General features: G+C 45.4%; 1 pseudogene; it reads right to left on the bottom strand.

Moving 5' to 3' along the window:
• Positions 1-544: 544 nt before the first annotated feature.
• On the bottom strand, positions 545-8,584 carry LOC141074326 (spectrin beta chain, non-erythrocytic 1 pseudogene; annotated as a pseudogene).
• Positions 8,585-9,182: the final 598 nt, after the last annotated feature.

Here is a 9,182-nt window from a genome sequence, read left to right as displayed (position 1 = left end):
CTCCACCCGCCTCCCAGCACGTTTCGTGTTCCAAGCAGGGAGCTGTTGTGAGTTCATTTTCTGGTCTACCAGTTGTGAGTTCTCCTTCCGGGCTCCCTCTGGTGGTAACAGGAGGTAGTGAGGCTGATTTAATCAGTAGAGATCTGCCACCTGATAATGAGGATGACGATTGGACCTCAGGAATCTCAGATTGGATTTAAGACAGCCGACGCCCTACTCTGGTGCTGGTGGTTCCTTCTGCTTGTCAGGTCTTGGTTCTGGTGGTTCCTTCTGCTTGTCAGGTCTTGGTTCTCAGCTCTGTTCCAGTCAGCTCAAGCTAAGTTTTTCTGCTAATGTTCACACTTGATTTTGTTGTTCTATTCAGTTTTTTGTGTGGTCAGCCAGCCCCGGCTGGGGCTGGGCTGAATTTCCACTCTTATTTATCTGTATTTGCCAATTTGCTTTTTGTCCCTTATTAGATTGGCCTCTTTTTGCTCTGTCTCAGAATATTTCAGAGTGCTGATATAGTGGGAGAAGTCTAGTGACTTCAGGGTTAATTTTGTTATCAGAAGTATTCATCATGTCCAACATCATTACTAAATACAATTCTTAAGATGTCCAGCATCCAGGCATCAATGTCATCAGCATCTGCTTGGAACTGATGGAAACTGGATGTTTCTTCCAGACGTTTCTTGCGAATAGCAGACAACTGCTCAAGGTTTGTCCACTGCTCCTGAATATCCTTTATTCTCTCTCTTATCTTCTCAGATCCAAAGTGCTCCTCTGCAATCATCTCCTCACCTTCCTTGATAGTCTGCAGCAAGTGACCACTCTGTCCACTCTTCTCATCTTCAAATGCTTTATGTTGCAAAGCAAACGAACAACACTGGTCAGATCCTTTCCATAGTCATCAGAAGACAAGATCTGCTCCTTCTCTCTTATCCATCCCTCCTCTTCTGCCATTTCCCAGAAAAACTTCCAGAGACGCCTCCATTCTTCCAAATGTGCTCGTCTTTCAGCCGCCAGCTGACACAGTTCTTGGTAGCAAAACTCCATGTGAGCCACACGATCCCGTATGACTTGTGGGTCATAGGGCTTATAACCTTCTCCTCCGGTGGCAAATCTCTGGGCAGACGCATTAACACCTCGCACCCTCTCAGCCTGAATGGCAATATCTGCTTCTACCAATGCATGTTTCTGTAACAAGTCCTCAACCCCCAACAAATGTTTTCCATAATCCTGAGATAATAGTAACACCTTCATCTAGTCCATCCAGTCCATAATGTAGAGCATCTCCTGGAAAACCTTCTGCAATCCAAGATTCATTTCCAGGCGCTGACGCCTTGCACGCAGCAGCTCCAAGAGATATTCCCAAAGCCGAATGACATTATCTTTACGAGCAGTGATGCATTTTATGTCGTGATAGTTTTCGGCTTCCAGTTCTCGTGCCACGGCCACCACAGCCTGCACTTGCTCTTCATAGGCTGCTATATCGGTCTCAATGGCTTCTTGTTTTTTGGTGGCGGCTTCCACAGCAGGTTGGTCAAAGCCAAAGTTATCCTGAGACACCAGGCGCTGGTTCTCACTCAGCCAGGTCTCTCTCATAGCTGCCTTGCTATTGTGTTGGACAATATTTTGTAGGGTTTTGGGCAGATTGCAGACAGTGTCTTTCCTTTCCTCTCCTTTCTAGTTAGTTTGGGCCCCATCGCTTGCTCAGCCTATTTTCCTGCCTGTGTTTGTGTTTTCATCTTGTTTCACCATCAATACATGTGTGGGGGCTGTCTATTCCTTTGGGGTCTGCTCTGGCGCAGTTAGTTTTCCCCTTTTCTTGCTTTAGGCTTATTTAGTCCACCGGCCGTGACGAGGCATCTAGGTTCATCGTAGGTATGTTCTACAGCTGCTGCTAGTTGTCTGGTTAGGATCAGGGATCTGCAATCTGCATAGTTACCAACCTCTCTGGTTTTGCTGGGCTTAGCATGTTTAGGTTTTTCCTCCTCGGTGACCCATTCATAACAGAATCACTAGCCATACCGCAGATTCTAGGGTACTCAAAAGCAGGAAAAAGTTGTTAAAAAAAAAGTGTCAGAATTTTTTTTTTTTTAATATGTATTTTTTCCTCTTTTTCTCTGGGGCCGTAGGAGGATTTTTCTTCCCTAATGGAGATTAAGCAATTGTCTGATCGTGTGGAGCAACTTGCTGCTGAAGTGCAGGGAATTTCCACCTACCTCATTCAGTCACATGCTGCTGAACCTAAGATCCCTACTCCTGATGTGTTTTCTGGGGATCGGTCTAAATTTCTGAATTTTAAGAACAATTGTAAATTATTTCTTGCCTTGAAGCCTAACTCATCGGGGAGCTCTGCGCAGCAGGTTAAAATTGTCATCCCCTTGCTACGCGGCGATCTCCAGGATTGGGCTTTTTCTCTGACACCTGAAAATCCTATTCTGACTAATGTGGATGCATTTTTTCAAGCCTTGGGGTTGTTGTATGATGAACCTAATGCTGTTGATCAAGCTGAGAGAAGCCTGTTGGCATTAAACCAGGGTCAGGATTCTGCAGAGTTATACTGTCAAAAATTCCGACAGTCCTTACTACATGGAATGATGGTGCCTTGGCAGTTCTCTTTCGGAAGGGTTTATCAGAGACTGTAAAAGATGTTATGGTGGGATTTCCTGTTCCCTCTGGTCTGGATGATTCTATGTCATTAGCCATTCAAGTTGATCGGCGTTTACGTGAACATAAAACTACACGGGAGGCGCTGTCACCTTTTGAAGAAATGTCTGAACCTATGCAATGTGATGGGGTTTTGTCTAGGGCGCAACGACAGGAGTTTAGAAGGCATAATAAGCTGTGTTTTTTCTGTGGAGACGCCTCTCATACTATTTCTGTCTGACCTAAATGAGAGAAATGTTTTGCACACACATTTGCTGTGGGCAGTGTACAACCTAAGTTCCTTTTGGCAATTACTCTGATCTGCTCCTTATCCACGTTTTCCACTAAGGCTTTTGTGGATTTAGGAGCAGCTCTGCATCTGATGGATTTGGACTTTGCTAAACGTTGTGGTTTTTCCATGATGCCTCTGCGGACGCCTATTCCTTTGAGGGGTATTGATGCTACTCCTTTGGCGGAGAATAAACCTCAGTTTTGGACCCAGGTGACAATGCGAGTTACCCCAGACCACCAAGAAAATTGTAAATTTTTGGTGCTGCATAATTTGCATGATACTATTGTTCTGGGTTTTCCCTGGTTGCAAACTCATAACCCAGTTTTGGATTGGAAATCTGGGTCTGTGGAGAGTTGGGGTTGTCAGTGTGTTCTTAGAGACGCTCCTGTTTTCTCCACCTCTCCTCAGTCTCATGATATTCCTGACTATCTGGTTGATTTTTCTGATGTATTTAGTGAGAGTAAGTCTGCGTCTTTGCCTCCTCATAGGAGTTATGACTGTGCAATTGAGTTGATGCCTGGGTGTAAATTTCCCAAGGGTCGGCTTTTCAACTTATCAGTACCCGAACATGATGCTATGCGATCCTATATTAAGGAGTCGCTGGAGAAGGGTCATATTAGACCATCCTCATCACCTTTAGGTGCTGGGTTTTTTTTTGTGGCGAAGAAAGATGGTTCATTAAGACCGTGTATTGGTTATCATTCCCTTAACAAAATGACGGTTAAATATCAGTACCCGTTACCTCTGATGTCTGATTTATTCTCCAGAGTTAAGAGTGCCTGCTGGTTTACTAAGCTTGACCTCGGGGGGCGTATAATCTTATTCGCATCAAGCACGGGGATGATTGGAAGACGGCGTTTAATACTCTGGAGGGACATTTTGAGTACCTGGTGATGCCTTTTGGGCTCACTAATGCCCCTTCTGTCTTCCAGTCCTTTATGAATGATATTTTCCGAGACTTTGTGGATAAGTTTTTGATCATCTATCTCGATGATATTTTGATCTTTTCTAGTGATTGGGATTCTCATGTGGAACACGTACGGACTGTGTTCCGGATTTTGAAGGAGAATTCCCTGTTTGTTAAGGGATCGAAATGCCTCTTTGGTGTACAGAGGATTTCATTTTTGGGATTTATCTTGTCTCCATCGACTATTGAAATGGACCCGGCCAAGGTACAGGCCATTTATGATTGGGTTCAGCCTACTTCTTTGAAGGCCCTCCAGAAGTTTTTGGGTTTTGCTAATTTCTATCGTAAATTTATAGGTAATTTTTTCTGGTATTGTCAAACCACTGACTGATCTGACCAAGAAAGGCGCTGATGTGCTGAATTGGTCTCCTGAGGCTGTCTCAGCATTTCAGGAGCTTAAGCGGAGATTTACTTCAGCTCCGGTTTTACGGCAACCTGATGTCTCACTTCCATTTCAGGTGGAGGTAGATGCTTCTGAGATTGGTGCAGGAGCTGTTTTGTCCCAAAAAGACAATGTGATTTCTAAGATGAATCCCTGTGCCTTCTTTTCTCGAAAGTTCTCCCCATCTGAACGCAACTATAACGTGGGGAATCGGGAATTGTTTGCCATGAAGTGGGCATTTGAGGAGTGGAGACATTGGTTGGAGGGAGCTAGACATCAAGTTGTGGTCCTCACCGATCACAAGAATTTGATTTATCTGGAGTCGGCCAAATGCTTGAATCCAAGACAGGCTAGATGGGCCTTGTTTTTCTCATGTTTTAATTTTGTGGTCTCTTTTCTTCCGGGCACTAACAATGTTATGGCAGACGCCCTTTCCAGGAGTTTCTTTGCCGATTCTCTTAACGTGACCGAGCCTACTACCATCCTAGGTGAGGGGGTAGTTCTTTCTGCCATTTCGCACGATTTGAGATGCGCCCTGGAGGAATTTCAGGAGGATAAACCTGAGCGTTGCCCTATGGGAAAATTGTATGCTCCTGACCAGTGGAGAAAGAGAGTGATGTCTGAAATTCATTGCTCCGAATTGGCTGGTCATCCAGGTATTTTTGGTACCAGAGATTTGGTGAGTCGGTCATTTTGGTGGCCTGCCTTATCTCGTGATGTCAGGAATTTTGTACAGTCCTGTGGGACTTCTTCTCGGTCTAAACCCTGTTCTCATTCTAGTGGGTTGATGATGCCCCTGCCGATGCCCAAGAAGCCATGGACCCATATCTCAATGGATTTTATTTCTGATCTTCCTGTTTCTCAGAGAATGACTGTTTTCTGGGTGATTTGTGATAGATTTTTGAAGATGGTCCAACTTGTACCACTCCTAAAGTTGCCATCTTCCGCTGAGTTGGTGCCCTTGTTTTAACAACAGGTGGTTCGGTTACATGGGATTCCTGAGAACATTGTGTCCCACAGAGGAGTTCAGTTTGTTTCCAGATTCTAGAAAAGCCTTTTGTTACAGTCTGGGAATTCAGTTATTCTTCTCCTCCGCGTTTCATTCCCAGACCAATGGACAGACTGAGAGAACAAACCAGACCTTGGAGTCTTATTTAAGATGTTTTATATCTGCTGATCAGGATGATTGGGTCTCTTTTGCCCTTGGCTGAATTCGCGCTGAACAATAGAGCTAGTTCTGCCACTTTGATGTCACCCTTTTTCTGTAATTTTGGATTTCATCCTTGAATCTCTTCAGGGCAAGTGGAATCTTCGTTCTGCCCAGTCGTGGACTCTGTGGTTGAGAGAATGCAGCAGATATGGGACCAAGTGGTGGATAAGTTGTCACTCTCTCAGAAAAAGGCCAAGCGATTTTCCAACCGGCATTGGACCATTGGTCCCCGGTTTAAAGTGGGTGATATGGTTTGGTTGTCGTCTAAGAATATTCCTATGAAGGTTGCATCTCCAAAATTTAAGCCAAGATTTATTGGACCTTATAAGATTTTGTTTTGGAGATTCTTAATCCTGTTTCTTTTCGATTGGCTCTTCCAGTTACGTTCAAGATCCATAACATATTTCACAAATCTCTGTTGGAGAGGTTTGTTGAGCCAGTGGTTCCTATGGCTGCACCTCCTGACCCTGTGTTGGTTGAAGGCAATGTGGACTATGAGGTATATATTGGATTCTCGTTTGGTTAGACGGAGACTCCCGTATTTGGTCAAATGGAAGGGTTATGGCCAGGAGGATAATTCTTGGGTCTCTGCCTCTGATATTCATGCCAATAGATTGGTTCGTGCTTTTCACCGGGCCCATCCTGATCGGCCCGGTGGCGTGGATGAGGGTTCGGTGACCCCTCCTAAAGGGGGGCACTGTTGTGAGTTCATTTTCTGGTCTACCAGTTGTGAGTTCTCCTTCCGAGCTCCCTCTGGTGGTAACAGGAGGTAGTGAGGCTGATTTAATCAGTAGAGATCTGCCACCTGATAATGAGTATGACGATTGGACCTCAGGAATCTCAGATTGGATTTAAGACAGCCGACGCCCTACTCTGGTGCTGGTGATTCCTTCTGCTTGTCAGGTCTTGGTTCTCAGCTCTGTTCCAGTCAGCTCAAGCTAAGTTTTTCTGCTAATGTTCACACTTGATTTTGTTGTTCTATTCAGTTTCTTGTGTGGTCAGCCAGCCCCGGCTGGGGCTGGGCTGAATTTCCACTCTTATTTATCTGTATTTGCCAATTTGCTTTTTGTCCCTTATTAGATTGGCCTCTTTTTGCTCTGTCTCAGAGTGCTGATATAGTGGGAGAAGTCTAGTGACTTCAGGGTTAATTTTGTTATCAGACGTGTTGGACATTATTTTGTAGGGTTTTGGGCAGATTTCAGACAGTGTCTTTCCTTTCCTCTCTTTTCTAGTTAGTTTGGGCCCCATCGTTTGCTCAGCCTATTTTCCTGCCTGTGTTTGTGTTTTCATCTTGTTTCACCGTCAATACATGTGTGGGGGCTGTCTATTCCTTTGGGGTCTGCTCTGGGGCAGTTAGTTTTCCCCTTTTCTTGCTTTAGGCTTATTTAGTCCTCCGTCCATGACGAGGCGTCTATGTTCATCGTAGGTACGCTCCACGGCTGCTGCTAGTTGTGTGGTTAGGATCAGGGATCTGCAATCTGCATAGTTACCAACCTCTCTGGTTTTTCTTGGCTTGGCTTGTTTAGGTTTTTTCCTCCTCGGTGACCCATTCATAACAGGGAGCCACCAAAGGTGCTCTGCTACACTCCAAGCAGGGAGCCGCAATGTGGCTTTGCTGAACTACTGTGTTGTGTGTGATGCGAGTGTTGGAGCGTGGTCAGGAGCCTCCAACTTACCTGGAAGGTGGGGTACCACACCTCAGGAGGAGGTGCAGTACCTCTGTGGCAACTGAACCCTCAGGGGCGCCACACTCCCCCCCTTTAAACACAGCACGTCCACGGGCTGCAAGCTAAACAGAGACAAACAATACTGGAACATGCAAAAATTTTAATAATGCTGAATAAACATGTCTTCTACTAAACTTCCCCATGTGGGAGGCACGGTTTCTTGAACGTTACAAACAAGTTAGCTAACTATCTAAATTTAAAGTTATGCTACCTAATTTAAAGTGCTATGGAAGCAACTCAATATCAATTCACATTTTCTAGCAACACATCTCTTTTCTGTTACTTTGCACATCTTCTACTTTCTTCCTAAAGTGACAACCGTGGGTGCCTGGTTCATCACCTGTAACTTCAATTCTTTATTCACATTCACAATATCTTTATTCACAAGACTGTAAAATATTCACTATTTCTTTTTCAATATAACCCTATCAAATCTGTCAATAATACTTTCATTATATCACTTTCTCATTTTTAATCACAGAATAACTCTAAGCATTATCAATAAGTGCAATTGTAGACACTGGCCCGGCCAACATGTCTGGAAATGTCCCTATGATGAGGTAATCCTTTTTCAAGGTAAAGTGTCCTATGTAAAACCAAGAGAGAGCACCTAAAGAGGTGCAAACTATGTACAAATTACAGTTCTGGATCATTCAGCGTTCATGATCTCCACAGTTCAATATGGAGGCTGCCAATATAACTGGGCAACAACTGGAAAAACAAAACTAGAACATGATAGCCAAAAATAGAAAACTGGTACAAAAAATAGGAAACAAAGGCACAACGGTGCAAATTCCCTCCTGGGTAACGAGAGTTAAATTAAGGAAGCATCTTGACTAGTTGTTGTCCCCTCCTGGGGTTTCTGGAATCTGGTTGCTGAGACTGCTTCCAGGGGTGATGCTTTTGGTGTCTTCGTCTTATTGTTGGTTGCTTGCCAACTGCATGTATTCTGCTTCCCACAAGGTAAGATGGGGACCGGTCGGGGTAATTGAAAGGGTCATGGAAATTTCAACTGCCTGCGGGGATGGCATATCTGCTGCCACCGATGGCACTTCTGCTGCTGTCGGCGACTCAACCGGCGCTGTCGCTGGTTCTCGAAATCCGATTCTTTGGTGTCCATCGGGATCTCAGCTAGCAGCACCGCAGTCTGGGGTCACCGGTGGAGGTCAATTGGGCCATTCCTATTCGTTGGTTCCACTCCTAAGACTAGAGTCATGTCGGGGGCGGTAATCATACACTGCGCTCCCAGGTGAGTTTCTGGTCCCGGTGTGGGTACATGGTAGTGAACGGTGGCGGCCGCAACTCCCAGAGTGGCCGGCGGGGCAGGCCGCAATTGACCCCGGGCAGGGGCAGGGTTGGTTCCTGCCAAAGCCATCGATAGGGGCCCGCGTGGTCACGCGGGTCCAGACGGGGACGTGTTGTGAGTTCATTTTCCCCTTCGTCACTGAGGTCTGGTGAACTCCCTATTCTGGTGAGGGAAGGTAGTGAGCCTGATTATCAGGCACCTGAGCCTAATGATGATGACTGGCTGAGTGGAGTCACTGACTGGATATAAGGCTGCTGACGCCCTTCTGCCCTGCGGGTGATTTCTCTGTGGACTTCTAGGACACCAGTCTGATTCCTGCTCCTCTAAAGCTAAGTTTTCTGCTTTGCCTTTTTGCATTTGTGTTTTGTTTTTTGCCTTGCTTTTCTGGATTCTGCCATTCCCTGCTGGGGTGAGCTGAATCTCCTTTTGCCGGTTGCTCTGTCTTCAGAATATTCCTGAGTACTGACATAGTCTTTTTGAAGCCTAGCGTCTTCAGGGCCTTTTTCACTGTCAGTCTGTTGGCTCTTATTTTCATAGGGTTTTTCACGGATTGCAGACAGCAGCCTTCCTGTCCTTTCCTATCTAGTTAGCTTGGGCCCCGTCTTTGCTCAGTCTATCTTTCTGTCTGTGTTGCGTTCTTTCTTCTTGCTTCACCGTCATTATATGT

Source organism: Dendrobates tinctorius, unplaced genomic scaffold (genome assembly GCF_039654945.1).
Source record: "Dendrobates tinctorius isolate UK_male_01 unplaced genomic scaffold, ASM3965494v1 ptg000332l, whole genome shotgun sequence".
NCBI lineage: Eukaryota > Metazoa > Chordata > Amphibia > Anura > Dendrobatidae > Dendrobates > Dendrobates tinctorius.
This window is presented reverse-complemented; position numbering and strand designations above follow the sequence as displayed.